The sequence below is a fragment of the Sesamum indicum genome, linkage group LG2 (genome assembly GCF_026168435.1).
Source record: "Sesamum indicum cultivar Baizhima isolate 11 linkage group LG2, ASM2616843v1, whole genome shotgun sequence".
In the NCBI taxonomy this organism is placed as follows: domain Eukaryota; kingdom Viridiplantae; phylum Streptophyta; class Magnoliopsida; order Lamiales; family Pedaliaceae; genus Sesamum; species Sesamum indicum.
The window spans coordinates 2,476,855-2,503,765 of record NC_142658.1 but is presented as its reverse complement, the minus strand read 5'-3'; the positions used below and the strand labels follow the sequence as shown (position 1 = coordinate 2,503,765).

General features: G+C 33.4%; 2 pseudogenes across 1 annotated transcript; both read left to right on the top strand.

Moving 5' to 3' along the window:
- The first annotated feature begins 2,204 nt into the window (after positions 1-2,204).
- LOC110011615 (G2/mitotic-specific cyclin-2-like) lies at positions 2,205-11,545 on the top strand (annotated as a pseudogene). The gene is made up of 6 exons (XR_016063670.1): positions 2,205-2,307; positions 3,032-3,176; positions 3,278-3,335; positions 3,448-3,663; positions 3,743-3,859; positions 10,900-11,545. The product of XR_016063670.1 is annotated as a G2/mitotic-specific cyclin-2-like (transcript).
- A 13,290-nt stretch (positions 11,546-24,835) lies between these two features.
- On the top strand, positions 24,836-25,896 carry LOC105177267 (AT-hook motif nuclear-localized protein 28 pseudogene; annotated as a pseudogene).
- The last annotated feature ends 1,015 nt before the right edge of the window (positions 25,897-26,911 follow it).

Here is a 26,911-nt window from a genome sequence, read left to right as displayed (position 1 = left end):
AGTATGCCTCTAACCTTACTCTTGCCAGGAAGTATGCCTCTGATTGCAATGTAAGCACCTGCACCATTCTCTAACCTTCTAACCCATATAAAAGATGTTTGATCTGGTTAGAATGTTATATGTGAAGACTCTAACTCGAAGTTGAAATGGCAGTTTATGCTTGCTGGTCCAGATGACGACGCATTGCTGTAAAGACTGACGACGGTCTTAGTTTCCAGCTAATGATAATAGTACTGAATTTTCAAGAGTTTTCAAGTGTGAAGTCTTTGGTTCTTGTTTGTGTGTGTGGAGATGATACAATACAATGATATATATGCCTTTGTAATCCCCTAATCTTGGCATTCATTTCTAGTTGTTGTCTGTTTCAGGGATTGATTTTTGATTTGCGCGTCTAAATCATTTGTCGTTATAACATTTCTGCTCCTAATTTTTCACCCTTCATTGTATGTCATTGGTATAGCAAACTTCAACCCTCTATTTTAATTTGCTATTTTTATTCTGTCTTTCATCTAATATTTAGATGTCTGTGTACAAAATTTTGGAAATCTGTATATTAAATCCCATACAAAATCCAATATCAATTTTTCAGAGTGGATCATGACTGAGTCCAGAATATTATACGGTATTTTATCGCATTTTATTTGTTATTTTCGTTCCACAAGTTCAAAAATACTCAGTGCAAGCCATAAAAATAAAAAAATAGGTCTAAAACTGCGCTGCATTTAAGACTTAGAACATTATGAAATTTCAAAAAAAAAAAAAATTATAGTTGTGCTTGTATTTTAATTTCTTAATATTGAAAAATTATATTGGTAGATATACATACTTCAATTAAATGAACTACATAAATAAAAAAAACTTTTGAAATTTATTTATTTATTACAGTAAAAGTTAATAATTTGATATTTTGGAATGAAAATTGATGGATTCTTTTATTATTTTTGTTTTTGGGTAATTGAGAAGCACTTTTATTTATTTTTAGATCAAAAAGTGTATTTTTAAAGTGGTTTTAGTAAATTTTGTTAATTAACTTGTGAGTGAAATACTAGTGAATCATTTCCACGTCTCACTTAGACTTCTGAACGCACACGAGAACTACGGTGCAGCCGCTTGTATGAAATCATCCGTGGCTAAGAATATTAGGGTTATTTATTTTTTTATTACAAAAAAAATTAAATTATATTAATATAATATTTTTTTAAATATATTAATAATATAACGAGTCGCAATTTGACTCGATTAAAAAAGTAATTTTTTTAAAGAAAAACACTAAGTCGCGATTACATATCACGACTTGGCAATTTTTTTTTCGTTTAATTAAATTTTGTATAAATTAATTATATAATTTTATTTAATTATATATAATTAACATATTAAAGTCCAAAAAATTATAATATTAAAATTATATTAATTTCAAAAATTACAATTAAGTGTACAAATGTATAGTAGATTTGAGTTGGTCCACGACACTACTATTCGCATCACTTCGTGCCCTAATCGAAATCAAACATCACTTATTCACAACGAAATGGATTGGACGCAAACGCGTACAAGGCAATAATCCTAATAAATAAATTCTTTTATACAATCAGATGTGCCGGTATCGAGTTGTCAAGAATAATTGTATACTTCATTGTATTTTTTATAATTATACAAAAAAATATATACACTATACATTTGTACACTTAATTGTAATTTTTAAATTAATATAATTTTAATATTATAAATTTTTAGACTTTAATATGTTAATTATATATTATTAAATAAAATTATATAATTAATTCATAAAAAAATTAATTAAATGGAAAAAAAAAAGAAAATTGTCAATTATAAATTGCGACTTCGTGTTTTTCTAAAAATTAATTTTTTAATCGAATCGCGATTTAAAATCACTCGTTATATTATTATTAATATATTTAAAAAAATTATCTTAATATAATTTATTTTTGTTTTATAATAAAAAAACCCAACAATATTAACCGAGAGTTGTAACACAACGGTAAGTTTTTCCAGAGTCACAACGGCTAAAAAGCGGCAATTGTACAGCGCATTAGGCTTATTAAGAAACAGAAAATCAATACCGTCGGATCGACTTTCATCGAATGGCTACAAATTAAAAAAAATAAGACCGTTGGGCTGAAGCGCCGTTCTCTTCAACTTCAAAAGGGCATCTCTTCTCACATTCCCATCCCCTGTGATTTTCGTTGAGCCCTCACAGAGAGAGAGAGAGAGGAAAAGAAAAGAGGGTCGGTGCTTTTCAAGGTGTTTCAGCAATGGCTTCGAGAGTTGATCAGCAGCAGAACAGAGGTATCTGAAACTTTCTTTCATCTATTGATATGTATTTTTGCTCAATGATTGTGTTGAATGCTTATGGCTTTCTCAATAATTTAGATAATGGGCCATTGCATTCAAATGGTTCTTAAAGCTTTCTTGGATCTTACTATCATGATTTTTAAGTTCTCTTGATCTTTGATGTGTATGATGTTGGTGCTCTCCTTGAAACTTTCTATTGTTATTTATTCCACCCATTTTGTTGAATAGACCTGCTTTCAAGAATCCGATCAAAGAGACAATTATATACATAATATGATATGTAATCTTATTTAGCGAGTGTATGTTAAGCCATGGTTCCTTTACTTTGATCAGGTTCTATATGGTTCTTGATTTTTCTTTTGTTTGCTTATTGTTTCTGGTTGAAACTTCCACAATTCTGTCTTGTCATTCTGTCTTAGATTTATCATAACCTCGATAACCTTTATAATGTTGATTGGGTTGAGGCTCTAGTGGATTTTCATTTATATGCAAATCCCATTTGAGTTTCATTACTGCAATGACCATTGACGAAGTTCTTTTCCAAAGATTGTTTCTTGGCAATCATGAACTTTCTGTTTTCTTTCAATTGTTCAACGACTTTTTTGATTGTTTCGCATTCTCATCAAGATGATCTTTTTTCCCATACATTTCTTGCTTTTGCTCTTTGATGAAATTCCCCCCATCTCATTTGTACTTCTGTTGTTAATCTGATCTACAGGAGAGGTAGTCCCGGGGAATATTAAGCAGAAGAATGTGGGAGCAGAAAGGAAGAATCGTCATGCACTAGGTGACATAGGAAATGTGGTTACCGTTCGTGGGGTCGAGGGGAAGCAGCTTCCTCAGGTTTCTTGACCGGTTACGAGGTATTGAACAAATTCTTTCATCCAAAAAGTGAATGAACAGATTGAACTCTGAATATGACCTATTGCGTGCTAATTATGTGTTCTGTTCTTATTTTATTCAGGAGTTTTTGTGCTCAGTTACTGGCTAATGCACAGGCTGCAGTAGCTGAAAACAACAAGGTCCGGTTCTTGAATTTGCAATCTTGTTTGTTTCAGTCATTCTTGTTGACTTCTCTTGTGCTTCTATTATTACCACGCCCTTGTTGATGTTTTGTTGTTTGATGAAATACAGGCTGCAAATGCCAATGGAGCCATTGTGGTGGATGGAGCTCTGCCGTGCGGAAGCTAACTCAGAAAAAAGCTGCAGCAACCTCGCCAAACCTAAGCCAGAGGAGATAACTGAAATTAGTCCCGATACTACAGAAGTTGCAGAGAAGGATAAGCCGGAGAGAAGTTGTTGAAGAAGAAAGCTCCAACTCTTACTTCAACTCTCACTGCTAGAAGCAAGGTCAATACAATTAACCTTCCAAGCCTTATGTACTATCCAGGTGTAGTTTTCCCCTTCTTATTTGATCTTTCATTTGCAGGCTGCATCCGGGCTAAGCAATAAACCAAAGGTGCAAATAGATGCTGCTGACGTGAATAATGACTTGGCTGTTGTTGAATATGTTGATGAGATCTACAAGTTCTACAAGTTAGTTGAGGTATAAACTCTTGAAGCTCCTCATTTTAGTGCAAATCTAATAAGTTCTTTTGTTTTATAATGTTGTTTGCAAAGCAGAATTTTGTATTTCTTGATCATAATTGTAGGATTAATTGATAAATTTTAGTTAATTAGTAAATAAATAGGTCATAATTGAAATATAATAAATTGGAGTTCATTATAATATTTGGGGATAACTTATATTTTCTTAAATTAAGATAATTTAAAAAAGACGTAATATACAACAAACACAAATACACACACAAGTGAAAATTTGTAATTTCTCTCTCGTCCGAAAACAGAGGTATGAAATGCTAATTTTAATTTTTATTAATTTATATAATTATATTATTTAATTAGTTTGTTTATTAAATATTGATTATATTGAATGATGTAATTTAATAGGAATATTTTATGAGTTTGGCTATTTAAAATAATATTGAATTGAATATCAAATTGGATATAAAAATGATATCGTTGGTTAATTAGATTATTAAATTTATTAGATTTGAATATTATAGCTAATCCATTGGAATTATTAACTAAATACGCAATTCTACGCATTGTTGTTTAATTAATTTATAAAATAGGGAGAAATTGATAGAAAATTTAGAAAAATGAGGTTTTATATAAAAGAAATATCCAAGAGGAAAAATGAGGTTTTAAGAAATATTATGTTATTAAAGAGGAAAAATGAGGTTTTTAATGATAACATAATTTAGGAATGTTATTAAAAATGATAAATTATAAGTATTTTTATGAAGCCTAAAGTGTCTGTTTTAGATCTATTTACGTCGAGTGGCCTTTTTCAGGCTCATGACTAGGCATAGAATTCCTTAAGGTTTTGGATGTTCCAAGGCCGAGGTAGATCTCGTCCTTGCATATCCTGAAGCTTGTAGGTTCCTTTTCTTTTGATTTCGACCACCTTGTAACCTTACCATTCGGGGTCGAGTTTGCCCACGTGCTTGGATACTTCAATCTTCTTTGGCATCATTTACCATAGTGGACCAAAAGAAACCTTGCCTTGTGCTAGTGACCTTCCTCCAAAATTATTTTCGCAACTACCTTCGTGAATTTCTCTGATAGGATCGCATTTTGTGCTTATTTCATATAATATTTTAGCCTATTTTGTGACCAAATGCTCCTAATTAAATATTATTTTGTGGCATTAGGACAAAAGAAATAAAAAATAAAAAGCACCAAAATGAAAATTCAAACAGGACTCAAACTCAATTTTTGGCAAGAGTTTGGAGTTGCTTGGACTAACTAAAAGAGACAACTTTTGAACTCCTTTATTTCTCTACGTTTTTATGATATTTTCTTACTTTGCTTTTCATGCGTTCTTCCATGAGCATGTCTTGCTAGCTCTCTCATTCTGGTTGAAGACTTGCTGATCGCTTAAATCCAACGAGTTGTGGGATCTAATTTATGCTTTCTATTTTTATTCATATATTGATATTTGTGTTGTTCTCTGTGCTTTTAATACAAATAATCTGATTTATTGTCAAGAATATTTGCCTAGCTAATTGAACTTTCAAATCCGTAATTATTTGTTTAGTTCGATAACTAGTGGTAACACAACATAATTGATTATGTAGAAGTTTTCGATTATGTTGTGGGGAATGCACAATCTAATTTAAATAAATTTTCGTAGGAATTTATCGGTTAGAATTGGGCTTTCTTGTTCTTAATACTGTCGGTAAATTAAATCTTGAGGATGTTTCCAAGGTTGTTTACTGATTAGAGATTTAGTCAACGGACGTTCTTTGACTATCCACAAGGTAAGGAAATGTGAGGTCGTTAGGTCGTACCAATGGCCATAACCAATTTATCTATCATTAATAATTATTATCTTTGCATCTATGATCAATCGTGGAATTAAGCGTGATCCTGTCTTTAATTGGAATATTCTTCTCTTATATTTATCGCTTCTAATTTTATTAGCTTTTTATTTTATTCTTCTTCACAATCAAAATCCTAATTATTTTCATTTTTTAAGGAATTATTTTCACACATCTACAAAAGTGTTCGTAGGAATTATTTTTTGTGGATTCGACACCCATCATTCTCTCACGACATATTTGGCTCTCTCAGCATCCAAGCATTTCAGCAAAGGCCCACCTACAATTCTTTTATATAACTATGTACCAATTAGAGTAAATCGAGCAGCTTTAAATTGAAGTCTTCTGCCATGCACTGGGTCGCTAGGTAGAATTCCATCCTTCAGGTAGCTTACTATTTCATCTCTTCATGAACACGGTTCCTCTATCATGCTCACTCCCACATCCTCCACGATCGCTGATCGAACTTTGATCATCACGGTAATTTTTCGATCTACGATTCCTGAAAGAATAGCTCCAAATTTTGACAATGAATTCGCCCTATCATTTTCACATCTAGGGATCTGATGGATCGAAAATCAGATCGAACTCCTGTCAAACCGTGCCATAAAAAACTTGGTTTTCTTGTGATATAACACCATGGTTCTTTCCTTAGTCTATTGCATCGCCACGAGCTGAGAATCCGTATACGCTTCGAAGTCTTATGCACCTACCTCGGAAGCTAGTTCTAATCCCAGGATCAATGACTCGTACTCAGCCTCATTATTAGTTGTAGGAAATGACAACCTTGTTGCTACCTCTATTTCTATTCCTCCTGGTCCCTGTATCAGAATTCCCGCTCACCATTATTAGTATTCGAGGAGCCGTCCACATGTAACATCCATTTCTCCTATTCCTGGCTAGGCTCACCTGCGAGCTCCATCATAAAATCTGCCAATACTTGTGCTTTGTCAACTGTTCTAGCCTGATACTTAATGTCGTATTCTCCTAACTCGACAGCCCATTTTACTAACCTCCCTGATGCTTTTGGTCGGGCTAATATACTCTTCAAAGGGTGATTCATTAGTACACTATCCTATACGACTGAAAGTAAGGTCGTAATTTTCGAGCAGTGACTACTAAGGCGAGAGCTAATTTTTCGATCTCGGCATACCTCTTCTCGGTCCCTTATAACATCTTGCTCACTTAATACACTAGATTTTGAGCACCCTCACTCTCTCTTACTAAGACCGAACTCACCGCAGCATCGGAAATAACTAAGTATAGAAATAGCATCTCATTTCGTTCGGGTTCACCAATAAAGGGGGCGACCTCAAATAAATTTTCAAATCTTAGAAAGCCTATTCATACTCTTCCGTCCATTTAAATTCTTTGGCTTTTCTTAATAACTTAAACAAAGGTAAATTTTTGACCTGCCGACCTAAAAATAAAGTGATTGAGAGATGCGGTCTTACTCGTGAGTTTTTGGACCTCCTCGATTGTTGTCGGCGATTTTAGCTTCATGATCATCACCTCTATCTTCTCAGGGTTTGCTTCTAACCCTTTTTCACTAACCATGTAGCCTAAGAATTTTCCACCACCTATGCACAATGGTTGGATTCAGCTTCATCCTATAGGCCCTCATTATAGCGAACGCTTGCTCCAGGTGCATCAGGTGATCGCTCGACCTCAAAGTCTTTATGAGCATCCACATAAACTTTCATTGACTTCCCGATCTGTTCTTTAAACATCCTGTTCACCAATCTTTGATAGGTGGCACCTGCATTTCGTAAGCCAAAAACATTACAACAATAAATTCCACCCTCAATTATGAAATATGTATTGTCTCGATCTTCCTTCGCCATGAAGATCTGATGGTATCCTTGATAAGCATCCATCATAGAAAATAACTCGTATCCTGTTGTGGAATCGACCAACATATCGATCCGTGGCAATGGGTAAGGGTCCTTTGAGCAAGCCTTTTTTTTTGTTGTACCGGCCGTACGGTCAGGTCAATGTTCAATCGATACACTATCATCTCAAGGCTTATCCCTTTAAAGTCCGACTTGCTCCAAGCAAACATATAGGCACTATCTTTTTAGCAGTGTGAAGGTTTCAAGATGCTCGCCCATCCGCAACCCTATCCTAGTCGTTTTGGTTGGGCACTAATTCCACCACTTTATATTCTTCAATAGGTTCAATCCTATCATGTCTACTCACCTCTAGCTTCACTCTGATGTTCCAACTTGTGTTTTTTCTCGTTGTGATCACTCTTCTTCAATGATAAGTTATAACACTTTCGTGCTTCTTTTTTATCGCAAACCACCTCTCCCACTCCATTTCTGGTCCAGAACTTCATCTATAGGTAGTATGTTGAAACAACCGCCTTGAAAGAGTTAAGCCCAGGTCTCCCCAATATAACATTGTATGCAAATGGAGTATCAACAACTAGAAACTTTACCATAAATGTTTTGCGCTTGGGTTATTCCCCGAGTGATACTGGTAACTATTCCCAGCGATTCGACTTCATTACCTCCAAACCCTACTAATGGCGTTCGCAGCGGCTCTAACTTAGCGTTATCCAACCCCATCTTAACTAGCATGTGTTTGAAAATGACGTCTGCCGAGCCCCATTATTTACAAGCACTTTGTGGACCGTGAAATTTGTGATATCCATCTTGATTACCATTGAGTCATTCTGCAACCCGGCCCTAGTGCTGACATCTTTATTTTCGAACACAATCTCCGCTTCAGGTTCCACGTTCATCACAAACTGACCCCTTTGATCTGTCCTTCCCCTTACATGCCTCTTTCTGGTTCTTCTCGAATCTCCTCTTTCTGGGCTGCCCGCGATTGTATAGATTACACCTTTCACAATCGCATTCTCTCTTGTCCTGGTTCCCTTGTTTCATCTCTTTCCCGATTCTATCTTCCTTCTCTACTTCTTGACCTGCTCCGACGAGCATCCCTATCCATCTCACGAACCTATAAAACCTGGTCCTTGAAATACCCTTGGTTACCAATCTTTCAATTGAAAGTAGTCTTCTGTACCATGACTTCTTTCCTGATGGAATCGAGAATATTTATTAGAGTACTTCTGCGCGGGAGTATACCTTGTGTATCGAGGCCATTTCAAAACATTAGTTTTTTCTACCATCAGCAACGCTTCAACTTGCGTCATGTTCAGTGGAGTCTATTTGTGGTACTTCGGTTGATAGGGAGGTTCTCTCCCTTTGCGATCTCGATCTATAACCCGATCTGAGTTTCCCCTCCATTCTCCATCTTTAATCGCATTCATCTCCTCCTCATCTATGTATTTCTATGCCAGCCCCATCAAATGTTCCACATCAGTTGGCGGAACTCTTGCTAATGCCGATGCAAACGACCATTTCTTAAAACTGTGAATCAGAATGCTAACCATTATATCTATTTTCAAATATTGAACTTCCAAAGTTTTGTTGTTAAATCTTCCCATAACAATTTTCAACGTCTCATTTTCTTTCTATCTAATAAATAAATATGTGGCTGACCTCTTTTGTTTCCTTTTGCTTGCGAAATGGAATGTAAATTTCTGTACCAGCTGCACATTGACTCTATAATGCTGGAGGACAAACTCGTGAACCACTCCTGAGTCTTTCCTGTCAGAGTAGTGACAAACAACTTCGAATTAATGGTACCAGATTGTCCATAAAAATTCGTTACCAAGTCAAAGGCTACAACATGCTCCTGTGGATCCTTGGTCCCATTATACTTTTGGGAGGTCGGGCATTCTTAAGTTTGGGTTCACCACCTCCATCAATATTCTTCAGCTCATCAACCGCTTACTCAGCATCTGAATCTGCTGCCCTACATATTGTCGACCTCGACTAGTGAGATGATTGGTTCTCTTGGTTGGCTCCTATCTCGATTGCTCGACCCAACCTCGTGCGAAGCTGCCTCTCGACCTTTTCCAGGTTCCCTCTTTCTTATCCCTTTCGATACTCTTTCAACATCATTTTCCTTGAATATTATTGCCTTCTCTTTGTAGTTTCTTTCTCAATGGGTGTAGCAGTTCTTCGCTCATAGGCTATAATAAAATTCTTTCCTGCTTCCTCTATCATTTGTTGTAACTCCGTTTTTGTTAACTGAATCATCCGTTCTCCAGTTCCTGGTGTACCCTCAAATTCTGACATATTTTCCGTCAAATTTCCTTCCATATTATGCGTTATATCCACAGAGTTTTCCACAAACGACGCCAATTGATCCGGCTCAAATGTGCGACCTCGATCAACGAGTTTAATCTGGCCATGTCACCTCCCCAAATCTGTGATAGGGCCTGAGGATAAAACGAGTAAGTTAGGCTAGTCGGGTTCGTCCCTGAAAAAGACCCTCCAACGCCCAATTTAGTTGATGGTTGAGATGAAAATATGCGATTTGACGTCAAAGATGCAATGCAATAAATGCCAGTTACTTTGATTTGGTCATATCTAAAGTATTTATCGGGTCCAAATTGACACAGTAGATCACGTGTCATGATTCGCGTCTCCTTTACTCCAATTGTACGGTGCCGAATTATTTTTCGTGTCCGGGTCAAACCGTGAGGCGGGTCTAGCGACTTGGACCCACGACCTCATGCGCGGATCCTGGTGAACAAAATCATTCGTTCTCCAGTTCCTGGTGTACCCTCAAATTCTGATATATTTTCCGTCAAATTTCCTTCCATATTATGCGTTATATCCACAGACTGTTCCACAAACGACGCCAATTGATCCGGCTCAAATGTGCGACCTCGATCAATGAGTTTAATCTGGCCACATCACCTCCCTAGATCTATGATAGGGCCTGAGGATAAAACGAGTACGTTAGGCTAGTCGGGTTCGTCCCTGAAAAAGACCCTCCGACGCCCAATTTAGTTGATGGTTGAGATGAAAATATGCGATCTGACGTCAAAGATTCAATGCAATAAATGCCAGTTACTTTGATTTGGTCATATCTAAAGTATTATTAGGGTCCAAATTGACACTGTAGATCACGTGTCATGATTCGTGTCTCCCTTACTCCAATCATACGGTGCCGAATTGTTTTTCGTGTCCCGGTCAAATCGCGGGGCGGGTCTAGCAACCTGGACCCGCGACCTCATGCGCGGATCGTGGTGAAATGACTTGTCTTTTGATAATTAAATCCTCATCATATTTCGTTCCAAATGGGTGCCTTTGTTTACCATTCTTGGCATAAATTTCAGGAATATGGCTCAGCAGCTGATCCAAGAATGATTAATACTCACATCAGAGTCAGTTTGAGATGCTTTGATGAAGCAGGCAAGGAAAACTTATGGAGTTGGGACTGTTAAGTACCATTCCAACGCGGCCAATATCCGCTTCTCCGTAACCAAGAACTGCTCGTTAGTGTATGTTTAGTCTGAAATGCACACTAACTCATTCACCTCAGGGGCCCAAATTTCTTCATACTTGGAAAGGGGTAAAATAGCAATTTATCCCTCTGTGATATTGCAAATGCGCACATTAATCCCCTATGAAAAGAATATCGCAATTTATGCCCTGTACTTTTTAAAGTAGAGCAATTTACCTCCTTATAGAAGCAGGTAAATTATTGTATTTTTAAAAATACAAGGAGGTAAATCACTATTTATTTTTTCAAAAGTGGGTAATTTGCTCAGTTGCAATAGCACAAGGGGTTGCTTGCATTTTTCCCTACTTGGAAGCTATAAGCATTGCTCCTAACCCCACCAACTGCAGCTCCCTTCTTGATGTAGTCTTGGCTGCAAGATACCGATCAACGATGTTGACAGTGAGGTAAAAGGTCTCGGGCGAACTTGTGGTGAACTTGAATCAACCAATCAATCAGAATTGCACTCATTTTCTCATTTATCTCAGGTTGTGAATCTACATAATCGTGAATACGGCCCTCATTGTAGTAGCCTCGAACGCTACTAGGGCTATATCTTCCACAAACGTTATACTTAAAATAACTCCTGTGTCTATATATATACATGACTATCCAATCAGTCATCATAAGTAATCCCCTAGCTTTTACTTTCTCTTAATACAAATAAAATGTGATTTGTATTCTAATCGACAATGAGGAGAAAATTGCGTACTGGCCCGACCTGACTAAATATAGCTTTTGGATCTACTTCTAAAAAAAAAACGTCAGCAGAGGAATGACCTGCAACTGAGTAAGTAAATAACCAGCCCTATCTACGATGCGGACGCTTGTGTGAAATCATCCATGGCTAACAATATTAGGGTTATTTATTTTTTATTAGAAAAAATAAATTATATTAATATAATTTTTTTAAATATTTTAATAATAATATAACTAGTCGCTATTTGACTCGATTGAAAAAGTTATTTTTTTAAAGTAATCACGACTTGGTAATTTTTTTCTTTTAATTAAATTTTGTATAAATTAATTATATAATTTTATTTAATTATATATAATTAACATATTAAAGTCCAAAAAATTATAATATTAAAATTGTATTAATTTAAAAATTACAATTAAGTGTACAAATGTATAGTAGATTTGAGTTGGTCCACGACACTACTATTCGCATCTATTCGCGTCCTGGTCGAAATCAAACATCACGTATTCACAACGAGATGGATTGGGCGCAAACGCGTACAAGGCAAAAATCCCAACAAATAAATTCGTCTACATAATCAGATGTTCCGGTACCGGTTGGTCAAGAATAATTGTATACTTAATTGTATTTTTTACAATTATACAAAAAAATATACACTATACATTTGTACACTTAATCATAATTTTTTAAATTAATACAATTTTAATATCATAATTTTTTGAACTTTAATATGTTAATTATATATAATTAAATAAAATTATATAATTAATTTATAAAAAAATTAATTAAATGAAAAAAAAAAAAGAAAATCGGCAAGTCGTGATATGTAATCACGACTTGGCACCAAGTATGCCTCTAACCTTACTCTTGCCAGGAAGTATGCCTCTGATTGCAATGTAAGCACCTTCACCATTCTCTAACCTCCTAACCCATATAAAAGATGTTTGATCCGGTTAGAATGTTATATGTTAAGACTCTAACTCGAAGTTAAAATGGCAGTTTATGCTTGCTGGTCCAGACGACGACGCATTGCTGTAAAGACTGACGATGGTCTTAGTTTCCAACTAATGATAATAGTACTGAGTTTTCAAGAGTTTTCAAGTGTGAAGTCTTTGGTTCTTGTTTGTGTGTGTGGAGATGATACACTACAATGATATATATGCCTTTGTAATCCCCTAATCTTGGCATTCATTTCTAGTTGTTGTCTGTTTCAGGCATTGGTTTTTGATTTGCCTGTCTAAATCATTTGTCGTTATAACATTTCTGCTCCTAATCTTTCACCCTTCATTGTACCTCATTGGTATAGCAAACTACAAACCCTCTATTTTAATTTGCTATTTTTATTCTCTCTTTCATCTAATATTTAGATGTTTGTGTACAAAATTTTTGAAATCTGTATATTAAATCCCATACAAAATCCAATATCAATTTGTCAGACTGGATCATGACTGAGTCCAGAATATTATACGATATTTTATCGTGTTTTATTTGTTATTTTCGTTCCACAAGTTCAAAAATACTCAGAGCAAGCCATAAAACTAAAAAAACAGGTCTAAAACTGTGCTGCATTTAAGACTTAGAACATTATGAAATTTCAAAAAAAAAAATTATAGTTGTGCTTGTATTTTAATTTCTTAATATTGAAAAATTATATTGGTAGATATACATATTTCAATTAATTGAACTACATAAATAAAAAAAACTTTTGAAATTTATTTATTTTTTACAATAAAAGTTAATAATTTGATATTTTGGAATGAAAATTGATGGATTCTTTTATTATTTTTGTTTTTGGGTAATTGAGAAGCACTTTTAATTTTTTTTTAGATCAAAAAGTGTATTTTTAAAGTGGTTTTAGTAAATTTTGTTAATTAACTTGTGAGTGAAATACTAGTGAATCATTTCCACGTGTCACTTAGACTTCTGAACGCACACGAGAACTACAGTGCAGACGCTTGTATGAAATCATCCGCGACTAAGAGTATTAGGGTTATTTATTTTTTTATTACAAAAAAATTAAATTATATTAATATAATTTTTTTAATATATTAATAATAATATAACGAGTCGCAATTTGACTCGATTAAAAAAGTATTTTTTTTATGGAAAATCACTAAGTCGCGATTGCATATCACGACTTGGCAATTTTTTTTACGTGATGTTTGATTTCGATTAGCGCACAAAGTGATGCGAATAGTAGTGTCGTGGACCAACTCAAATTCACTATACATTTGTACACTTAATTGTATTTTTTGAAATTAATATAATTTTAATATTATAATTTTTTGGACTTTAATATGTTAATTATATATAATTAAATAAAATTATATAATTAATTTATACAAAATTTAATTATACGAAAAAAAATTGCCAAGTCGTGATATGTAATCGCGACTTAGTGTTTTTCTTTAAAAAATTACTTTTTTAATCGAGTCAAATTGCGACTCGTTATATTATTATTAATATATTAAAAAAATTATATTAATATAATTTAATTTTTTTTGTAATAAAAAAATAAATAACCCTAATACTCTTAGCCGCGAATGATTTCATACAAGCGTCTGCACTGTAGTTCTCGTGTGCGTTCAGAAGTCTAAGTGACACGTGGAAATGATTCACTAGTATTTCACTCACAAGTTAATTAACAAAATTTACTAAAACCACTTTAAAAATACACTTTTTGATCTAAAAAAAAATTAAAAGTGCTTCTCAATTACCCAAAAACAAAAATAATAAAAGAATCCATCAATTTTCATTCCAAAATATCAAATTATTAACTTTTATTGTAAAAAATAAATAAATTTCAAAAGTTTTTTTTATTTATGTAGTTCAATTAATTGAAATATGTATATCTACCAATATAATTTTTCAATATTAAGAAATTAAAATACAAGCACAACTATAATTTTTTTTTTTTTAAATTTCATAATGTTCTAAGTCTTAAATGCAGCACAGTTTTAGACCTGTTTTTTTAGTTTTATGGCTTGCTCTGAGTATTTTTGAACTTGTGGAACGAAAATAACAAATAAAACACGATAAAATATCGTATAATATTCTGGACTCAGTCATGATCCAGTCTGACAAATTGATATTGGATTTTGTATGGGATTTAATATACAGATTTCAAAAATTTTGTACACAGACATCTAAATATTAGATGAAAGAGAGAATAAAAATAGCAAATTAAAATAGAGGGTTTGTAGTTTGCTATACCAATGAGGTACAATGAAGGGTGAAAGATTAGGAGCAGAAATGTTATAACGACAAATGACTTAGACAGGCAAACCAAAAACCAATGCCTGAAACAGACAACAACTAGAAATGAATGCCAAGATTAGGGGATTACAAAGGCATATATATCATTGTATTGTATCATCTCCACACACACAAACAAGAACCAAAGACTTCACACTTGAAAACTCTTGAAAACTCAGTACTATTCTCATTAGTTGGAAACTAAGACCATCGTCAGTCTTTACAGCAATGCGTCGTCGTCTGGACCAGCAAGCATAAACTGCCATTTGAACTTCGAGTTAGAGTTTTCACATATAACATTCTAACCGGATCAAACATCTTTTATATGGGTTAGGAGGTTAGAGAATGGTGAAGGTGCTTACATTGCAACCAGAGGCATACTTCCTAGCAAGAGTTGGTTAGAGGCATACTTGGTGCCAAGTTGTGATTACATATCACGACTTGCCGATTTTCTTTTTTATTTTCATTTAATTAATTTTTTTATAAATTAATTATATAATTTTATTTAATTATATATAATTAACATATTAAAGTTCAAAAAATTATGATATTAAAATTATATTAATTTAAAAAATTATAATTAAGTGTACAAATGTATAATGTATATTTTTTTTGTATAATTGTAAAAAAAACAATTAAGTATACGATTATTCTTGACCACCCGGTACCGGAACATCTGATTATGTAGACGAATTTATTTGTTGGGATTTTTGCCTTGTACGCGTTTGCGCCCAATCCATCTCGTTGTGAATACGTGATGTTTGATTTCGACCAGGACGCGAATAGATGCGAATAGTAGTGTCGTGGACCAACTCAAATCTTCTATACATTTGTACACTTAATTGTAATTTTTAAATTAATACAATTTTAATATTATAATTTTTTGAACTTTAATATATTAATTATATATAATTAAATAAAATTATATAATTAATTTATACCCAAGATTTGCATGGTTCTGATACCATTTGTACCAGGATATCACAAACCAAGAACAATTGGAATATAACAACCATATTTAAAACTATGTAAGGAAATATAAAGATCTAAAAGAAAGAATATGATCAATAAATTATATAAAATTTATTATAACAAGGATATAAAGCAAAAATTAAAGACAGTTATGAGTAGAAGAAAACTTACTTGGATTTCCGAGAATTTGTGTACAAATATTTTATAGGAAATTTTGATGTACAAAGATACTAATTATCCAAGACATCATATTTTTATAAGAAGAAGTGAATGAAAAGGAAATATATGAAGTACAAGAGAAAGAACTTGAAAGAAGAGATGAAGAACAAGAGAAAGATCTTGAATGAAGCAAATGCTAGAGAATATGAGAATGGTTCTCAAGAATAAGTTGTTCTTTTTCTTCCCACAAATGCCTCCATTTATAGAAATGCTTGGCCTTCATCATGTAGTTGAATTATTTGTTGTTTGTGGCTGTCCATCAAACCTCCATAATGCAGCAAGTTGTCTGGAAAAGCTGATAAGAATTTTTGGATTTTTTATTTTTGATTTTTTTTACATCATGATTACATCATTGTCAATATGAAATTTGTTACATTAATAAAATTTATTACAACAATGATAATTAAACTGTACTTTTACGGGATTGGACTAAAAATGCCGAAACAATCATCCTCATTTTCATCTCCAAGATGAATTGGTGGTGGTGAATCTTCCTTGTCACTTTGAATTTCCTCAAGAATTTTCTGCATTTCTTCAATGGTTGTTGCTTTTGCAATTCTTGCGGACAAATTGTTTTTCTTCAATAAAAATTGTTCCTGCTCTGAATTGAATTCTTTGCCAAGAATTGTTGACGTTTTGCACATCGTAGGATTTTGCTTGAACCACTCCAATATTGTTGTTTGTTCAAATGTTTCTGTATCCATTTTGTCCCACCATTTTACACAATATTTTTTCCCTAAGGAAAATATGATTGTATCTTCATCAATTTGGATGGGCTTGAATTGGGGCTCAATTTTCAAGATCCAAGTTAGGTTAAATTGGATATAGAATTTGAGTAAATTGGGGAGATGTTTTCCTGGAAACATACTGGTTTTGAGATTTTCTTTGAAGAATTTGAATGCATCTTGGACTGGTTTAGGAAGAATTTGTGATTTTGGACCAAAATAGTACCACCATCTGACAAACCAGTTTGGAATTTTTTCAGGAGAAATTTTGGTACCAAAAAGAAAATAAAAGGACATGGTATTTTTTTCATTTTGTTTAAGAAGGAAATGTTGGAAGGCTTTGATATAGTCCCAATAGGATATCAAAGGATATTTTTTATTTGGTATGTTTTTGAGTTCATAGGGACTTTTTCCCCAATCGGTCAAAGAAAGGATGGAGTTTATGAAAATTTTTCGGTAGCCAATTTGTGAAGAGTTGGTTGGGGCTCCTTTGGGAGGCATATTTTGAACAAAGATGGATCTGGTAGAGACAAGAATGTCTTCATAGAATTGTTGGGTTTTTTGAGGATCTTCATAAATCCTGTTGTGATCTTCATCAAGAATCATTGTTGCCATCAAAACAGGATTATCTTGAGTTTGATCATTTATCCACTCATCCTCAATTACGCAATCGAGGTGGAAATCTGTTTTCTCAAAATATGGGGAAATTGGTGAATATGATTGGGAACTGGTAGGCCTAGCAGTAGAAGTACCTGCTATGTCTTTATAGGTTTGAGTAAGTTTGGAAGGTGCCAGAAGAATTGATTTTCCCAACGGGGTAAATCTGTTGACAATTTGAATGGGAGTTTGTGATAATGATGATGTTTTTTGGGTTGTTTGGCAAGGCTTTGTGTTTTTTGTTGGAGAGATGGGGGTAAAACCCGTAATGATTTTGGATTTTGTGGAACTTGTGGCTTTGAAATTTGAAGATTTTGGGGTCTCAATTGGGTCTTCTCTGGCGTTAGAGAAGGGTATTCTAATTTGAGAATTTGGGTGTTGGTTTTTGCTAAAGGACTTACCTTTAGCTTTGAATCTTCTCCTGATTTCGACATCCCTGCAAAAATTCTCTTGTCAAGTAGTCAGGAATGTGATTGTGAACTCCTTTAATATATTCAATATCAAAATCAAATACAGATAGTAAAGCTTGCCATCTTGCAAAAATTTGTTTTGAAACTAAATTTTTAACATCTTTTGTAAGTACATCTTTTGCAGCTCGACAATCAATTTTTAGAAGAAATTTTTGATTTAACAAATCATCTTGGAATTTAGAAATGCACAATACAATAGATAATATTTCTTTTTTTATTGTAGGATAATTTTTCTGAGCTGTAGTTTTCCAAACTCCGGAATAATATCTTATTATTGTTTCTTTATTGTTAATAATTTGACTAAGAATACCTCCATATCCTAGTCCGGATGCATCTGTTTGTATAATTTTTGGTGCATTTGGATGGCATATACTTAGATAAGGAATTTCTTTAATTTCTATTTTTAATTTTTTCACTAAATCTGTGTGAATTTGGGTCTAAGGAGGTGGTGGAGTTTTTAATCTCTCATATAATGGTTTACATATTTGTCTAAGATTTGGATAAAAATCTGAAACATAATTTAGACTTCCTAAGAATCTTTGTAATTGAGTTTTGTCTAAAAGTTGGTCTGGGAAATTTTCTCCAAAAGATAGAGATTTTTGAATTGGGACAATGGTTCCCTGATGAATTTGATGTCCTAAAAATCTGATATTAGTTTGGAAGAGTTTTATTTTAGGAGCTGATACAACTAAGCCATTGTCTTTAATAAGTTTAAGAAATATTTGTAAATGTTTCTAGTGTTTTTCTATATTTTCACTGAAGACTAAAACATCATCAATATAAACAATGGTAAATGAAGTATATGGAGTGAAAATATCATTCATAATTTTTTTTGGAATTCTGAAGGAGCATTTTTTAACCCAAATGGCATAACATTCCATTCAAATTGACCAAAAGGGAGAGTGAAAGCTGTTTTACATCTATCTTTTTCATCAATTTGAATTTGCCAGAATCCAGATTTCATATCAAATTTAGAAAATATTTTTGCATCATAAAGACTTTTAAGAAGATCTGTTTTATTAGGTATAGGGTACCTAATCCATCTTAATGTTTATTCAAAGATTTATAATTTATAACCAGCCTAGGTGTCCCTCTTTCCAATTCTGCATTTTTCTGAACATAAAAAGCTGGACAAGACCAAGGAGACTTTGAGGGGCGAATCAATTTTTTATTAAGAAGATCTTGAATTTCTTTTTTGAAATATTCTAATAATTCTTGGTTCATTTGTATTGGCCTAGCTTTTTAGTAGGAATTTGTCTTTCATCAAAATCTGTTTCATAAGGGAGAGTAATAACATGTTTTTTTCTTTCCCAAAATGCATTTGGCAATTCTGAACAAATTTGTTTTTGGATTTGATTTTGAAATTCAAGAATTTTCTTTTGAATGAAAGGTGCAGAAATTTGTTCTTCGATTTTTTTATGAGAAATTTCATCTTTTAAGAAGAGAATTTGTTTTTCTTTATTACTGATTTCTTGAAATATAAAAGTATCTTGTACTACTTTAATATCTCTTTGGATTACAGGGAATTGGAATTGAAATAAAATATCTTTTCCCATGGTTTTAATTCTAATCCCTTCAGAACTTACATTAATTGGATAGAGCATTTGGAGAAAAGGATTTCCTAAAATTATTGGAGTATTAAGATCTTTTACTAACACAAAACTAGTTTTGAAACAAATTCCATCATTGCACACATGGGCTTTTGAAAGCTTGAAGTTAATTTTGAGACTAGCTAAGGTAGCAGCTGAGAGTTTTTCTTTAGTTTTTTCAAAATATTTAGTGGGGATTAATCCTTCTTGAATACAATTCATGTCTGCTCCTGAATCCATTAAGGCTATAGCATTTAATTTAAAATCTTCAATAACTAAATTAATTTTTACATACCATTTCTGATAAGCAATCCTGGATATGGTATTAATGAACGTTTCTTCTTCTTCAGAAACTTTAGATGGAGATATTTTATTAGAATTTTCTTTGGAAATTTGATTTTGGAGTTTTATGATTAAAATTTCCTGTTGTAATTGATCATGGTTTTCTTTTAAAGTTTTTACTTCCTTTTTTAATTGTCTAACTTCATGTTTAAGGTCAGATATTGAAACTTTAGAATTAGAAGAGTCACACATATTCATAATTTCTGAGAAATCTATTTTTGGAGGGGGCTTTATTTTCTGAGGATTTTCATTTGAAATTAATTTTTGAAGTTTATGGAGGTAAATTTCTTTATCTTCAGGATTTTGGATTTTATCAATAAGATCTAAGATTAAAGAAAATTGGTTAGTTAAGGTAGCTATTTGTTTATTACAAAGACATAATTCTGGTGAACAACTGGTACATTTATTAATGTTTTCCGAATTAGAGTTTTGGGATTCTTCTGAGGAGGAGGAATATCCTTCATATGTTTGAATTTGATCTAGTTGTTCTTCTAGGCTAGAATTATCAATTTCAAATATTTTTAGGTCTTCTTCATCTAGAATTCTTAGTAATTGATTTGTCAATTTCTCTCCTAAACTCAATTCATAAATTTTCTTTCTCATTCTGCAACTACTGGCATAATGACCTGGTTTTTGGCACTTATGACATATGATTGAGTTAGGGACACTAGAATATTTTTTCTTTTGGAAATTCTTCCTTTGGAAATTTGGTTTAGAAAAGGGTTTATTAGAAGATTTAAAAGGAGTTTTCTTTGTTGATCTATGTTTATGATTGTTATAATGTCTTGGCTTTGATGAGGATGATGGTGACCTTATTTTTTGAAATCCAATTGTTCACACCAACTTCCTAATTCTTTTCTAGTAGTGAGATTTTGTTTCTTCAATTGGGCTTTTAGAGTAAAATCATTGCATAATTGTAATCCTACTAAATTAACATGATTTATAATTTCCCCATAAGAAAGAGATGCAATATTTTCGTATTTTTTTCTTTAATTTTTTCACGGACTTTTTCTGCAAATGATTTTGGTAATCCTGAAATAAATTTTTCTTTCCAAAAATAACTATCTGCATCATTTCTTTCATACATTTTGGACAAGAAGACATCTTTATACCATCTAAAATCATGGAGTTTTCTACATTTTAAATTTTGTAAAAATTATGTATTCCTTTCTTGATATATTTGAGGATTTCCTATAAAATGAATAATAATTGTATATAATAGAGAAGATATTGCATTAGAAATGGGTCTCCCTTCATCATTATTAATGATATTTCCTTCTTGATCTTTTTTAACACTTGAAAGAATTTGATTTTTTGGCTTCAGCGGTTATAGTATTATCCCACCAACCTTTTAATTGTCCATTGAATCCTAATATAAAATTTTTAGCAGCATCTTCATCTGTTAATCCTACTCTTTCTGTGTAAATATTTGATATTTGTTAATGCTCAGTAGCTCGTCCCTAACGTTGGGTATCCCTTCTCAACCTGCATTTCATCTGCCCAATTCAAGAGAGTGGGAGTCCACCACATCATCAAGGAGTAATACAATGCAACCTCATTCTGACAATGACGTCTCTATCTCCGAGTTTGGCCCTCGAGGAAAAGAATAGTCATCAGCATAACAAGATCTCTATTTATGAGTTTATGCCCTTTTTGGACATTTTTGTGTTTTTTTTTTATGTGTTTGTTACTTCTATAAGACTTTAAATTTGATTATTTATTATATTACTATTTACAGTCTTTACTCTCAATGTTTCTTTCTTTTTCTTTATTATTAAAATAAAATCTATTAGTTAGAAATCACTCTGTATGAATTTTTCAACAGTACTTCTAATTTCATAAAATTGATAATTTTTATTCACAAAATTTGGATATTTATTCGTTATTATATATATTGATAGATAGATCTAATTAAATTTAATTAGACTAGTATTTTATATTTTTATATTAAATCAAACTCAATTTTCTCTGAATTGAATATTATAAGTCGATTATTGTCATTGTGTAATAAATCAGTATAAAGTGATAGAGATCAGTTTCTCTATGATATGGCTCTCAAATACATGCACCCAATCATCGAGTTATTTATTTTTTTATTATTAAAAAAATTATATTAATATAATTATTTTTATTATAGTAATATTAATATATCGAGTCGTGATTTAAAATCACGACTCGACATTAAAAGTAATTTTTCTTAATAAAATTCCCCGAGTTGCGATCTTAGATCTCAAATCACGACACCAAGTCGTGATTTAAGAGCACGACTTGGCCTGTTTTCCCTTTTTTTTTATTTAATTAAACTTTGTATAAATTAATTATATAATTTTGTTTAATTATATAAAATTAATTTTTAACAATATATTAAAATTCAAAAAATCATAATATTAAAATGTATTAATTAAAAAAATTACAATTAAGTGTACAAATAGAATAGTGTATATTTTTTGTACAATTGTAAAAAATACAATGAAGTATACAATTACAAATGTCAAAAAATGTCCACCCATTCCACAATTGCGTCTGTGCCGTCGACGCCAAGGTCTTCTTATTTCCTCGCCCATATTTTGCACTGGCTCATTTTGTGCCTCATTTTCATCACCACCGAACCGACTTGATGTTGTGATGGAATTAGACTCCATATTGTCACAATATGCACTAAACGATGGAAATGGAATTAGTGAAATATTGTATACTTGTGCATATGGTGGATTAATACCAAGACCAAGGTAAAGATGTACTTGTGATGAATAATCTTGTGTTTGGTTTGGCATATATGGAGTCGAGTGAAACCAATCATCTTGAGGCAGCTGAGGCATGTAATAATCTTGAGGCGGTTGAGGCACGTATAAATCTTGAGGTGTATATACTGTAGAAAGACCAGCTATATCCACCCCAATATCATGACGTTCAACTGAACTAGTAGACATTCGGCTAGAACTTCTTCTTTGCCTGTGGGATGTTGTGGGAGCATCGTCAGATGGAGAAGCAATTTGTTGTAGCTGTTGGGTTATGGCTTCTTTGATAATATATAACCCGTGTTCAAATCTATCCACCAATTGACTATATCCTTCAATATTTAGTGGTCTAGATCGACATAAAGTTTCAAGGGCATTCACCTCATTTGTCTGAAAATTGTAGAAAAATAATGAGCCTTGTGTTGTAAAAAAAAATCTAATATAAAATATGTGATATTATATACCAACGTACCACAACTTACAACATAGGTGCTTCTCTAGGTTGGTACCCACTTTCCACACGTCTATCAATAGACGACGACACGAAATTTTTTGTTATGTTGTAGTATCATTCCCAATAACCTCGTTCTGTTTCTCTTCTATTGGAAATGGGTGGCCTCTGTACAACCGTGTCATATCGTCTTTGTCATCTAGTGATGTATTATATGTGTTGCAGGTGCCGATCTGTACCCATGTGATTTTTACGGGAGATCTGATGGAGGCTCATATCTCGGGTATCCATCGCTTCTGATGACAAATATATCGGAATGCATAAATGGAGTATTGAAAGGGGCTTGTCGCCTACCGTTAACAGCAATTGCTGAGATGACGTTTCAGCGAAGTGTCCATTATTTTCGTGAGAGGTTAACGAAAAGTTCTGTAATGTTGGCTAACAACCTACTATGGACGGATTTTGCACATAAAATGTTCACACGTTGGCATCAAAATTCTGTTGAGCATACCATCACCAAATACCATCAGTTCCAACAGTTCACTTTGGTTGGTACAAGACGTCATAGTGGACATGGAGTCAATATCCATGTTGTCAAAATTGCGCACCGAGAAAGTTCTTGCGGCAAGTGAACTCAATTTGGTATTCATTGCAGTCACGCTCAAAAGGTATGTGCTGCATACATGATTAATGGTGCATAAATGGTGAAGGATTATAACGATATAATGATTTATAAAAATACATATTCCAAGTCATTTGAACCTCTACTTGGGATGTACCGGGATTTGAGTTGGTCCACGATACTACTATTCGCATCTCTTCGCGCCTTGGTCGAAAGCAAACAACACATATTTACAACAAACGCGTGCTAGGCAACAAGCTCAACAAAAAAATTCTTCTACACAATCAAATGTGTCGGTACTGGGTTGCCAAAAATAATTATATACTTCATTGTATTTTTTACAATTCACAAAAAAAAATACACTATTACACGTGTACCCTTAATTGTAATTATTTTAATTAATACAATTTTAATATTATGCTTTTTTGGACTTTAATATGTTGTTAAAAATTAATTTTATATAATTAATTTATAAAAAAATATTAATTAAACAAAATTTAAAAAAAATGAAAAAAGATTGAAGTCGTGGTTATAAATCACGACTACAAGTCGCGATTACAAATCACGACATGGTTAATTGCGAACTTGGCCATTATCTTTAAAAAAAAATTATTTTAATATCGAGTCGTGATTTTAAATCATGACTTGATATATTAATATTAGTATAATAAAAAAAATTATATTAATATAATTTTTTTTAATAATAAATTAATAAATAACCCCCCAAACATCTATATCTTTTGCATATCTATACTACATATTAATTGAGAGCAACTTTTTTGTGTCTCACGTATTTTTAATATGTCAATTTTTATTTTTTTAATATTTAATTCTTTTTTCTTAACTTTTCACTTTCGTCAATTCTTTTCTCAATTTCTACATTTCTTTTTTCCTCTTATTTTTCTATTATTTCTCATTTTTTATATTTTATAATATTTTATGAATTTAATTAATATATTTTTAAATAATAATATGTTTTTTGGAATTTTAAATTAATTGTGCCCACGAATGTGAATGCTCACAGATACTCGTTCTCAACATAAAAGAAAAACAAACATGAAAAAATGAAGAGAAAATATGTAGAAGAAAAAAAAAAAAAACCACATCTCTCCAATACCACCAACATGTTTCCCGAACTCCACCAAACTCATAACAGCAAATTCCGGCATCCTTCTCTGCCGCAGCCCACCGCCGCCCACCGCCTTCCCACCTCCCAAGAAGTGGACAGCGACCACCGCAGCCCCAACCATCGAAGTAATGTCGTTAAGGATCAAGAAGCTCATCCGTTCCCCCCACCGCCACCGGCCCACGACGGCGCAACCATCGAAGTCCTCCGCCGCCGCCGCGGGCGGCCCCCTGGTTCCAAGAATAAGCCCAAGCCTCCAGTCATCATCACCCGAGATTCTCCACAGCCCACAATGAACCCCTACGTTCTCGAGCTACCCGCCGGAGTTGATGTCGTCGAATCCACAACTCACTTCTGCCGGAAGCGCAACACTGGCCTCTGCGTACTCAACGGCAACGGAATAGTCGCTAACGTCACCCTCAAGCAGCCTTCCACCACCCCCGGCACCTCCGTCGCGTTTCACGGTCGTTTCGATATTTTATCAATCTCCGCCACTATTATGCCGGGGGACGGCGGTTTGGCTTCAGGAAACGGGCAGTTCAGTGTATCGGTGGCGGGCCCGCAGGGGCAGGTGGTGGGTGGGGTTGTGGTTGGGCCTTTGCTATCAGCTGGGACTGTTTATCTCATCGCTGCCACCTTTAATAATCCCTCATTTCACAGACTGCAGCAAGTGGATTACGATCAGGATACGGCTGCCGGAGACGGCGGGCATAGCTCTCGGAAGGCAGCCTCCGGCGAAAGTGATAGCGCTGCCGCCCCGGAATCTGGTGCGATTTCCATGTATAGCTATCAGCCTTCGGATGTGATATGGGCACCCAATGCCAGACAGCTGCCGCCACCTCCGCCGCCGCCACCACCGCCTTACTAATTCTATTTTTGTCCGTATGTTTCTTCCTTTTCCTAAATTCGTTTTGTAATTTGATTTAACTTTACATAATATTGTAGGGAGACATATATGTCTTTTTTATATATTTATATATATGTATGTGTATATATATGTATTTATGCTAAAACAGTTTAAAACACCTAAATAAGTTGTTTCCGAATGATAGCAAATATTAGATATATTTTGACTCATTTCAAAAATAACTTAAAAATGAAAACAAACATACATACATTTTAAAAGGGTAAATTACAATTTATCCTTATGTGTTAGCTAAAATGACAAATTATCCCATATAAAAAATAAATTATCAATTTATTCCCTTAACTTGTAAAAACTAAGCAAAATACCGCTCATGCGAGTGGTGAAATGGACGCGCCGTTTTCTTTTCTTTTTTTCTCAATTTTTTTATTTGTATATTTGTTATCAATTGTTGGATTTTTATTTTATAAATAAACGGTTCAAATTTAGTTTTACATATATAATTATATACATCAACTAAAAATTATATATATATGCATACACATATTATAATATTTATACAGATATATATTCATAATATATATACATATAATATATTTACAAGGTGAATAGCAATTTACTCTCATGTGATATTGAAAATAAGCACATAACCCCTATGAAAAAAAGTATCGCAATTAAATTATTTTATTTTAAGAAATACAAGAATGTAAATCACTATTTATTTTTTCATAAGGGATAATTTGTTCATTTGCGATATCATAAGGGATTGCTTGTATTTTCCCTATATTTATACGTAGTAATTTCTCTCCCCTTCCTCACCCAATCGGTCGGCCACTCCCCTTGTTGCCGGCGCCGTTCGGCTGCCGCCTACCCCCTCCTCCAGCACCGCCTGCGATTTCCCTTCTCCTCTTCTTCCCATGTCACTGGTTTTTCTCTCCCCCAATGTGCCTCGCCCCATGCTGTTCCGCTTCTCTCCCCTCTCCCTTGTTACTGTGCCCCTCCAACTCGTTGCCACCTCCTCCGTCCATTCCTTCAATCGGCGTCCGGCCGGTATTTTTTATTCTTCTTACTGATTATATATGTATGTATATATATTATATAATTTATTTACTATAAA